The following is an 11,668-nucleotide window of genomic DNA, read 5'->3' as shown; positions in this document are numbered from 1 at the left end:
TACCAAGAGGACGGCTCGTAGGAGACAGAGGACACCAAAGAACCAAGGCTAAGGGCTGGAGGCAAACAGGAAAGCAGGATCCAGAGACGGGAGGCAGGGGTGAAGGAATGGGACCCGAGGACCAGAAACCGAGGAGACAGGACTGGATCCAGGGTCCCCCGAGGACCCGAGCGTAGGCAGGCACTGTAAGGCCAGCGTCACACTAGCGAGTTTTACGGACGTATGAGCGCATAAAATACGTCCGTAAAACACGCCTAACAAACGTCCCAATTATTCTCTATGCCCCTGCTCCTATCTGCCGTATTTTACTGATCAGTATTATACTGCTTTCTACGGCCGTAGAAAATCGCAGCATGCTGCGTTTGTCACCGTATTGCGCAAAAAAAGCCAATGAAAGTCTATGGAAGCCAGAAAAATACGGATTACACACGGACCAGCAGTGTGACTTGCGAGAAATACGCAGCGGTGTTAGAGAGAAAAGCCGGTAATTGAGTGCGGTGTACAGTAAAATCACACTGACAGCTTACAGTAGAATAGGTAGAATAAATGTGTACACATAGAATAGGTATATATATATATATATATATATATGTCAGTGAGACACATATATGTATATATATTATTACTTCATACAGCGCTAGATAGCTTTAAAGCCGGTAATTCAATTGCCGGCTTTTGCTATCTCCTTCCTAAACCTGACATGATATGAGACATGGTTTACATACAGTAAACCATCTCATATCACCTTTTTTTTTCCATATTCCACACTACTAATGTTAGTAGTGTGTATATGCAAAATTTGGCCGTTCTAGCTATTAAATTAAAGGGTTAAATGGCGGAAAAAATTGGCGTGGGCTCCCGCGCAATTTTCTCCACCAGAGTAGTAAAGCCAGTGACTGAGGGCAGATATTAATAGCCTGGAGAGGGTCCATGGTTATTGGTCCCCCCCTGGCTAAAAACACCTGCCCCCAGCCACCCCAGAAAAGGCACATCTGGAAGATGCACCTATTCTGGCACTTGGCCACTCTCTTCCCATTCCCGTGTAACGGTGGGATATGGGGTAATGAAGGGTTAATGCCACCTTGCTATTGTAAGGTGACATTAAGCCAAATTAATAATGGAGAGGCGTCAATTATGACACCTATCCATTATTAAACCAATAGTAGTAAAGGGTTAAAAAAACACAAACACATTATTAAAAAATATTTTAATGAAAAAATCACAAAGGCTGTTGTAATATTTTATTCTATGCTCAATCCACTCACTGAAGACCCTCGATCTGTAACAAAAAAATAAAAATAAACCAACAATATCCATACCTTCCGAAGATCTGTAAGGTCCCACGATGTAAATCCATCTGAAGGGGTTAAAATATTTTGCAGCCACGAGCTCTGCTAATGCAGCGTTGTTCGTGGCTGCAAAACCCCGGGGAATGAAGGTAAAGTAGGTCAATGACCTATATTTACCTTCATTTGCGGTGAGGCGCCCTCTGCTGGTTGTCCCTAGATCGTGGGAACTTTCCTAGAAAGCTCCCAGGCTCGAGTTCATAAGAGGCGCCCTCTGCTGGTTGTCCTCATATGAACTCGAGCCTGGGAGCTTTCTAGGAAAGTTCCCACGATCTACTGACACACACATATATATATACAGTTAGGGCCAGAAATATTTGGACAGTGACACAAGTTTTGTTATTTTAGCTGTTTACAAAAACATGTTCAGAAATACAATTATATATATAATATGGGCTGAAAGTGCACACTCCCAGCTGCAATATGATAGTTTCCACATCCAAATCGGAGAAAGGGTTTAGGAATCATAGCTCTGTAATGCATAGCGTCCTCTTTTTCAAGGGACCAAAAGTAATTGGACAATGGACTCTAAGGGCTGCAATTAACTCTGAAGGCGTCTCCCTCGTTAACCTGTAATCAATGAAGTAGTTAAAAGGTCAGGGGTGGATTCCAGGTGTGTGGTTTTGCATTTGGAAGCTGTTGCTGTGAGCAGACAACATGCGGTCAAAGGAACTCTCAATTGAGGTGAAGCAGAACATCCTGAGGCTGAAAAAAAAGAAAAAATCCATCAGAGAGATAGCAGACATGCTTGGAGTAGCAAAATCAACAGTTGGGTACATTCTGAGAAAAAAGGAATTGACTGGTGAGCTTGGGAACTCAAAAAGGCCTGGGCGTCCACAGATGACAACAGTGGTGGATGATCGCCGCATACTTAATTTGGTGAAGAAGAACCCGTTCACAACATCAACTGAAGTCCAGAACACTCTCAGTGAAGTAGGTGTATCTGTCTCTAAGTCAACAGTAAAGAGAAGACTCCATGACAGTAAATACAAAGGGTTCACATCTAGATGCAAACCATTCATCAATAACAAAAATAGACAGGCCAGAGTTAAATTTGCAGAAAAACACCTCAAGAAGCCAGCTCAGTTCTGGAAAAGTATTCTATGGACAGATGAGACAAAGATCAACCTGTACCAGAATGATGGGAAGAAAAAAGTTTGGAGAAGAAAGGGAACGGCACATGATCCAAGGCACACCACATCCTCTGTAAAACATGGTGGAGGCAACGTGATGGCATGGGCATGCATGGCTTTCAATGGCACTGGGTCACTTGTGTTTATTGATGGCATAAGAGCAGACAAGAGTAGCCGGATGAATTCTGAAGTGTACCGGGATATACTTTCAGCCCAGATTCAGCCAAATGCTGCAAAGTTGATTGGACGGCGCTTCATAGTACAGATGGACAATGACCCCAAGCATACAGCCAAAGCTACCCAGGAGTTCATGAGTGCCAAAAAGTGGAACATTCTGCAATGGCCAAGTCAATCTCCAGATCTAAACCCAATTGAGCATGCATTTCACTTGCTCAAATCCAGACTTAAACGGAAAGACCCACAAACAAGCAAGACCTGAAGGCTGCGGCTGTAAAGGCCTGGCAAAGCATTAAGAAGGAGGAAACCCAGCGTTTGGTGATGTCCATGGGTTCCAGACTTAAGGCAGTGATTGCCTCCAAAGGATTTGCAACAAAATATTGAAAATAAAAATATTTTTTTTGGGTTATGTTTATTTGTCCAATTACTTTTGACCTCCTAAAATGTGGAGTGTTTGTAAAGAAATGTGTACAATTCCTACATTTTCTATCAGATATTTTTGTTCAACCCTTCAAATTAAACATTACAATCTGCACTTGAATTCTGTTGTAGAGGTTTCATTTCAAATCCAATGTGGTGGCATGCAGAGTCCAACTCGCGAAAATTGTGTCACTGTCCAAATATTTCTGGCCCTAACTGAATATATATATATATATATATATATATATATATGTATATATATATATATATATATATATATATATATATATATATAGACAGTATTTTTTTTTTACACATGGATCCCTTGTATAGCCGTATGTCGGTTTTGCAAACCTGCGAGAAAAACACGCAGTACGGATGCCATACGGATTACATACGGAGGATGCCATGCGCAAAATACGCTGATACACCCTGGTAGCTGGTTGTTCGCTCCATGTAAAAACATTGCTGGCATCGTTGCTTTTGATGTCAAACACGACGATACACGCCGACCTGACGACCAAATAAAGTACTGGACTTCTAGCTCCGACCAGCGATATCACAGTGGGATCCAGATCGTTGCTGCGTGTCAAACACAACGAGATCGCTATCCAGGACGCTGCAACGTCACAGATCATTGTCGTTCTCGTTGTAAAGTTGCTGAGTGTGACGGTACCTTAAGCCTAGAACTACATGTCAATGACAGCTGCTGCCCTAATCCCATTACCCTGATGCCACACTGCATCAGCATTTAAAAGGTGGTGTTGAGCCAAGAATTACATCACAAAACTTTTTTTTTTAAATATCTTTAGCTCAAAAAAGCCTTCATTGCTGTACAAAAACACATGCAAAAACGCATACAAAAATGCGACAAAAATGCAGCAAATAGTTTTTGACACCGCATTTTTCCTGCCAAGAGATAACATGAACCTTGCAGAAATCACCCGGACGTACTCGGTACGTCCAAAGTCAGTAAGTTCCAGCCAGCCAAGACGTACTGAGTACGTCCAAGGTCAGGAAGGGGTTAAAGCAGATTCTGGTTTGGATACTTCACTGCTGCTTACACTTTCTGTCTTTCCCTTAGGCCGGTTTCACACGTCAGTGGCTCCGGTACGTGAGGTGACAGTTTGAAATTGAAATCATTGTGTCTCTGCACATGTCAGCGTGTTTTCACGGACCGTGCGTCCGTGTGCAGAACACGGAGACATGTCAGTGTTCGTGGGAGCGCACGGATTACACGGACCCATTAAAGTCAATGGGTCCATGTAAAACACGTACCGTACACGGACGCTGTCCGTGTGCCGTGCAGGAGACAGCGCTACAGTAAGCGCTGTCCCCCCACGTGGTGCTGAAGCTGCCATTCATATCTTCTCTCCAGCAGCGTTCGCTGGATAGAAGATATGAAAAATCCTTTTTTTTTTTTTTCAATGTTTAAAATAAAGATCCCTGTCCCCCTTCCCCCCCGCTGTTAATAAAATACTCACCTGGCTCCCTCGCAGCGTCCTGTCCTCGCCGCAGCTTCTCCTGTATGAGCGGTCACGTGGTGCCGCCGATTACAGTCATGAATATGCAGCTCCACCTCCCATAGGGGTGGAGCCGCATATTCATGACTGTAATGAGGTGGGAGGGGGTTGGGGACAGGGATCTTTATTTTAAACACGAAAAAAAAAAAAAGGATTTTTCATATCTTCTATCCAGCAAACGCTGCTGGAGAGAAGATATGAATGGCGGCTTCAGCACCACGTGAGGGGGACAGTGCTTATCTCTAGCGCTGTCTCCTGCACGCTCCGTGTGGTACCCAGTCGGCACACGGGCGGCACACGTGTGCCGCTCGTGTGCCACACGGATGGCCTACGTGAGCTCACGGACACGGATAATTCCGGTACCGATTTTTCCGGTACCGGAATTATCTGGACGTGTGAGACTGGCCTAATACTCATCTACAAGCTTTGCTCTGACATCCATTGTAAGCTCATAATCTGGGCCCACATCTAGTGCAGTTACAAGCGTGTGATAGCTTTCTGGTAGACGGCTTATTAGTAGTGCAGCAACATGGAAATCCTTTAGATCTTCCTCAGTGCCTTGCCAATGCTCCAAAATATCTAGAGTGTTCCTTATGTAATCCTGCATATCTTGGCTGTTATTTTGCTTAGACCAGGGGTGTCAAACAAGTGGCATGCGGGCTGCACACGGCCCCTAAGGCTGCTTCATGCAGTCCGCAGGCACTATAGACCGGTTGGCAATCCCTGCTCAATTCAGGGGGCTGCCAAGGGGGGCGCTTTATTTCAGCTGTGAATGAGTGACCTTATACGCACATTCAATTGAAATTATGCACCGGCTGTGGATGGGGAGGTGGGGGAGTGGCAGCGGCAGAGCTGTGGGTCACAGGAGGCAGGAGTCGGCTGCTGTGGCTAACTCCTGTACCTGCTGCTAAAGAGAACGAATATTCACTGCTCTCAACGCCCGTGGAAGTGGAGAGCAGAGACTATTCATTACCTTAAGTAGAGGGAACACATGATAGTCCAGCCGCAGGAAGACGGTTACTATGCCCGCTATTAAAGATCAATTAATATTCACTGCTCTCCACACCTATAGTCCCGGAGTGGAGAACAGTGAGTATTCTGACAGCTATTCTCTGCTTGTAAGCAGCCACTACATCATTGCCATTTGCTGTTTATAAGCGTAAATCAGCTTTTGGCATTGGAACAAGACACCTCGAGGGAGCACAGGGATTGTAAGTAGAATGGTTTATGTTTTTTTAATGCTTTTCTAATGGGGCAATGCATACCAGGATAGCGTTGAGGGGGGCATGCATACCAGGATAGGGATGAGGGGGCCATGCATACCAGGATAGGGATGAGGGAACCATGCATACCAGAATGGGGATGAGGCGTCCATGCATATCAGAATGGGGATTAGGGGGCCATGCATACCAGGATAGGGATGAGGGGGTCATGCCTACCAGGATGGGGATGAGGGGTCCATGCATATTAGCATAGGGATGAGGGGCCATGCATACCAGGATGGGAATGAGGGGACCATTTGTACCAGGATGGGGATAAGGGTGCCATGCATACCAGGATGGGGATAAGGGGGCCATGTATACCAAGTTGGGAATGAGGGGGCCATGCATTCTAGGATAGGGAAGAGGGGGCCATGCATACCAGGATGGGAATGAGGGGACCATGCGTACCAGGATGGGGATGGGTGCCATGCATACCAGGATGGGGGTGAGAGGGCCATGCATTCCAGGATAAGGATGAAAGCCATGCATACCAGGATGTGGATGGAGATCATGCATACCAGGATGGGGATGGAGGTAAGGCATACCAGGATGGGGGCCATGCACACCAGGTTAGGAATGAGGGGGTCATGTATACCAGGATAGGGATGAGGTGGCCATGCTGACCAGGATAGGAATGAGGGACCCATGCATACCAGGGTAGGGATGAGGGGGCCATGATTACCAGAATGGGGATGAGGGGGCCATGCATACCAGGGTAGGGATAAGGGGGCCATGCATACTAGGATAGGAATGAGGGAGCCATGCAAAACAGGATAGGGATGAGGGGGTCATGCATACCAATATGGGGATGAGGGGGTTATGCATACCAGAATGGGGATGAGGGGTTCATGCATACCAGAATAGGGATGAGGGGACCATGCATACCAGAATAGGGATGAGGGGACCATGCATACCAGAATAGGGATGAGGGGGCCATGCATACCAGAATGGAGATAGGTGCCATGCATCCCAGGATAGGGATGGGGATGGGTGCCATGCATATCAGGATAGGGATAGGGATGGGTGCCATGCATACCAGGATAGGGATGAGGGGACCATGTATACCTGGGATGGGGACATATATACCAGGATGGGGGATAATATTACAGAATTGACCACATTTTTTGCTTTACTTTTTATTTCGGTTTACCTCCTCTAAAACCTTGGGACATAACTACAATATGGAGACCTGGATGAGGCCATAACTACAATATGCGGACATAACTACAATAGGAGGGCCTGGATGGAGACATAACTACAATATGCGGACATAACTACAATAGGAGGGCCTGGATGGAGACATAACTACAATATAGGGACCTGGATATGGGGACATGACTACAATATAAGAATCTGGATGGGGACATATATACAATATAGGGACCTGGATGGAGACATAACTACAATATGGGGACATAACTACAATATGAGGACCTAAATGGGGACATAACTACAATCTGGGGACATAACTACAATATGAGGTCCTGGATGGGGACATAACTACAATACGGGGACCTGGATATGGGGACATAACTACAATATGAGTGCACATTTGTTATCACAACATCCATAAAGACCCAAGCTCTAAAAAAAATTAAAAACAACACAGCAAAAATGTTCAAAACGTGTCTAGAAAAAAATGGTATTACTAAAAATGTCACTTTGTCCGTCAAAGAATGCGGACCCCCAAATTCAAATTTTTTCTATTTGTGGCCCATATACCCAGCCGAGTTTGAGGGTATGTGCACACGTAGAATGATCCACTGCGGATTTTTCCGCAGCGGATTTGATAAATCCACAGGGCAAAAACACTGCATTTTTCCTGCGGATTTACAGCGTTTTTTGTGCGGATTCCACTGCGGTTTTACACCTGCGGTTTTCTATTATGGAGCAGGTGTAAAACCGCTGTGGATTCCGCACAAAAAATTGACATGCCAAGGAATGTAAACACAGCGTTTTAAGTTTCCCATAGGTTTACATTGTACTGTAAACTCATGGGAAACTGCTGCGGATCCGCAGCTGCTGATCCGCTGCGGATCCGCAGCAAAATCCGCATCGTGTGCACCAGAGGTGTCAAACTGCATTCCTCGAGGGCTGCAAACAGGTCATGTATTCAGGATTTCCTTAGTATTGCACAGGTGATGGAATCATTCTGTGCAGGTGATTAAATTATCACCTGTGCAACACAAGGAAATCCTGAAAACATGACCTGTTTGCAGCCCTCGAGGAATGCAGTTTGACACCTCTGGTGTGCACAGAGCCTGAAACTTCTTGCTTAGACTGATACAGCTTTCTCATTAAATAGAGCTTATTGCTGAGATTTATCCTTTCATGCACTTTCTGTAGTTGTTCCTACATTACTTTTGCAGCTGCACATTTACACACAGTGCCTTGCGAAAGTATTCGGCCCCCTGGAACTTTTAAACCTTTTCCCACATATCATGCTTCAAACATAAAGATACCAAATGTAAATTTCTGGTGAAGAATCAACAACAAGTGGAACACAATGGTGAAGTTGAACGAAATTTATTGGTTATTTTAAATTTTTGGGGAAATTCAAAAACTGAAAAGTGGGCCGTGCAATATTATTCGGCCCCTTTACTTTCAGTGCAGCAAACTCACTCCAGAAGTTCATTGTAGATCTCTAAATGATCCAATGTTGTCCTAAATACCTAATGATGATAAATATAATCCACCTGTGTGTAATCATCTGACCATCATCTATACTGAGGGAGATAGTGCTTTGTGCTTTTTGATCCTTCTCTTCCCACTCTTCTAATAGTTGGTCAGGTCTAAACTAAACATCTAAAACTTGAAGTTGTGGTTAGTCAGATTTGGCACTGTGAACTTCACAGAGTTGCTTCTTCTTCTTAGTACACTGTTGTTCTCTCTCTCTTCTGCTCTGTTCTCTGTGTCTTTGGGTTTATATACCCTTTACCTGTTGGCAGCGGATTAATCTCTATACTGTGCAGCTATTCAACAGTGAATTTATATTTATTCTGGAACAAAGATAAAACAGCTTCCAACTGGTATTTCTGGTGAAAGTAAAATGTGCTCCAGCTACACACACAGTGAGTGCAGGAAGCAGGAACTTCCTGGTTCTTTTTTTTTTTTTTTAGCAGTGCTTTACTGGCAATATAACACTATTGCTGGAGACAGAAATGTATGCACTGAAAAACAGCAGTAAATAGTAGTTGATGCAAGAAGTACAATAATAAGCATTAATCCAACAATTATACAGAAGTACAGATCCGACTGGCTGTGAATCCAAAACTATAATAAAACAGATTTGCTTGAAGCTGCAGCTCAATCTACCTAGTTTACTACTGCGCTGAGCGCTCGTTACTTGCCCCATTCTATCTCCGTAGATATAAATTTGCCCTGTATCTGACACCTTACTATGCTGGCAGTCTCTCTTGCTTTGACCAAGGCATAGTTGAGCAGTTTTTTTTTCAATGTGGATGATGCATTCAGGAGGCCGATGGGGATTCTGATAAGTGGCCCATAATTGGTGAGAGAACATTTCTCTGGTAAGATATATTATGAGGTTTCTCATATTCACCTGCACTATTGATTTATGCTGGTTTTGTAGAAAAGACAGTAACCATTTAAAGTATATTCACATATATATAAAGTAGGCTACCAACTTGTGCTGAGGATCTGTGGGGGTCCAAACAGTCAGGCTCTCAACGATCTCGAAGTAGCAGCATATCTGTGTTATGCCACTAGTTATTATTGTGGAAAGCCTATTCAAGAATGTCACTGTCCTCTGATTTTAATTATGCCACATACTTAATTTGGGAAATTTGTATTTATTTGACTGTAATAGCATTTTTTTACAGCACCATTGCACTTAAAATTGAGCTAGCATTACTAACATACTGCATTGTTCCTAAGAAGAAATCTTACTGAACCAATCAATCCAACTACATGTTTATATAACATGTGTTGTATTTAGGAAGACAATGCATTTACAACAATTTTCTGACATAGTTGCTTTAAGAAGGATGGCTTACATCGGGGACTGGACAAACTCTCCAAATGCACATGCAGTTTCAATATATGTCTTTCCACACCGCCTCCCGCAACCTGGCGTACATTTTTATATAGCATACTTTTCCATATCGTTGAATACAGTATATTATTTCTAGGTAGAATATCCTTCTCAGTAATAAGAAAATATTGCGCAATCGTAGTAGCAATATCTCCATCTAGTGTTTCAAAATGAAATTTCATTCAGACTAGACCAGATTTTAGCAACTACACTCTACCCACTTAACCCTTTCACAACCTTAGATGTATCCATACATCCAGGTTGGGAAGTACTTCCTGACCTCAGATGTAAGGATACGGCCAGGCAATATTGGGCACACAGGAGGTGTGAGTGCGCAATTGCCACCGGGTGTTCAGCTGACACTCGGCACTCACTGCCAGGACGGCAGTTTAAACCTCTAAATGCTGCAATAGATATCGATCACATAATGGGAGGGGGCTTCCTCTGCCCTTCAATTGGCGCCCCGGCGAGTGGTTGCTCATTGCTTTGGTGACCTCATGTCGTAACGACGACATTTGGGTCACCAGAGCTAGCAAGTTAGTTAGAATATGCGCAGTGCTCTAACTAAGGCCGGCGTCACACTCAGCGTATGAAAATACGGTCCGTTTTTAATTTGGTCCAAATTTTACACCAAGACACTTCTTACATTACTAAAGAGGAATATGTAATAAAAGAAGGGATATGAGATGGTTTACTGTATGTAAACCATGTCTCATATCATGTCGGGTTTGAGAAGGAGATAGGAAAAGCCGGCAATTGAATTACCGGCTTTTCTGCTATCTAGCGCTGTATGAAATATTAAAATATATATATATATATATATATATATATATATATATATATATCTATATATCTATCTCACTGACATATATATATCCCTATACTATGTGTAGACATTTATTCTACCTATTCTATTCTAACCGGTCAGTGTGATTTTACTGTACACCACACTGAATTGCCGGCTTTTCTCTCTAACACCGCTGCATATTTCTTGCAAGTCACACTGCTGGTCCGTGTGTAATCCGTATTTTTCTCGCCCCCATAGACTTTCATTGGCGATTTTTTTGCGCGACAAACGCAGCATGCTGCGATTTTTTACGGCCGTAGAAGACCGTATAATACGGATCAGTAAAATACGGCAGATAGGGCAATAGATAATCATGGTACTGTGTGCAATCCGTATTTTCTGCACCTCTCATACGTCGGCCTAATTGTGTAAGTCTAGCTTGCCCTTTGTCTTTCATACTATACAGTGCCTACAAGTAGTATTCAACCCCCTGCAGATTTAGCAGGTTTACACATTTGCCTGGAAGTGTGAAATGCACTGCAGCAAAAAAGAATGTTATTTCTTTGTTTATTTTTTTTTTAAATTGTGAAAAGTCTTTTCATAGGGTCATTTATTATTCAACCCCTCAACCCACCAGAATTCTGTTTGGTTCCCCTAAAGTATTAAGAAGTAGTTCAGGCACAAAGAACAATGAGCTTCACATGTTTGGATTAATTATCTCTTTTTCCAGCCTTTTCTGACTATTTAAGACCCTCCCCAAACTTGTGAACAGCACTCATACATGGTCAACATGGGAAAGACAAAGGAGCATTCCAAGGCCATCAGAGACAAGATCGTGGAGGGTCACAAGGCTGGCAAGGGGTACAAAACCCTTTCCAAGGAGTTGGGCCTACCTGTCTCCACTGTTGGGAGCATCATCCGGAAGTGAAAGGCTTATGGATCTACTGTTAGCCTGCCACGGCCTGG

Source organism: Ranitomeya imitator, chromosome 1 (genome assembly GCF_032444005.1).
Source record: "Ranitomeya imitator isolate aRanImi1 chromosome 1, aRanImi1.pri, whole genome shotgun sequence".
Classification (NCBI taxonomy): Eukaryota; Metazoa; Chordata; class Amphibia; order Anura; family Dendrobatidae; genus Ranitomeya; species Ranitomeya imitator.
Note: the sequence above shows the minus strand (reverse complement) of the source record.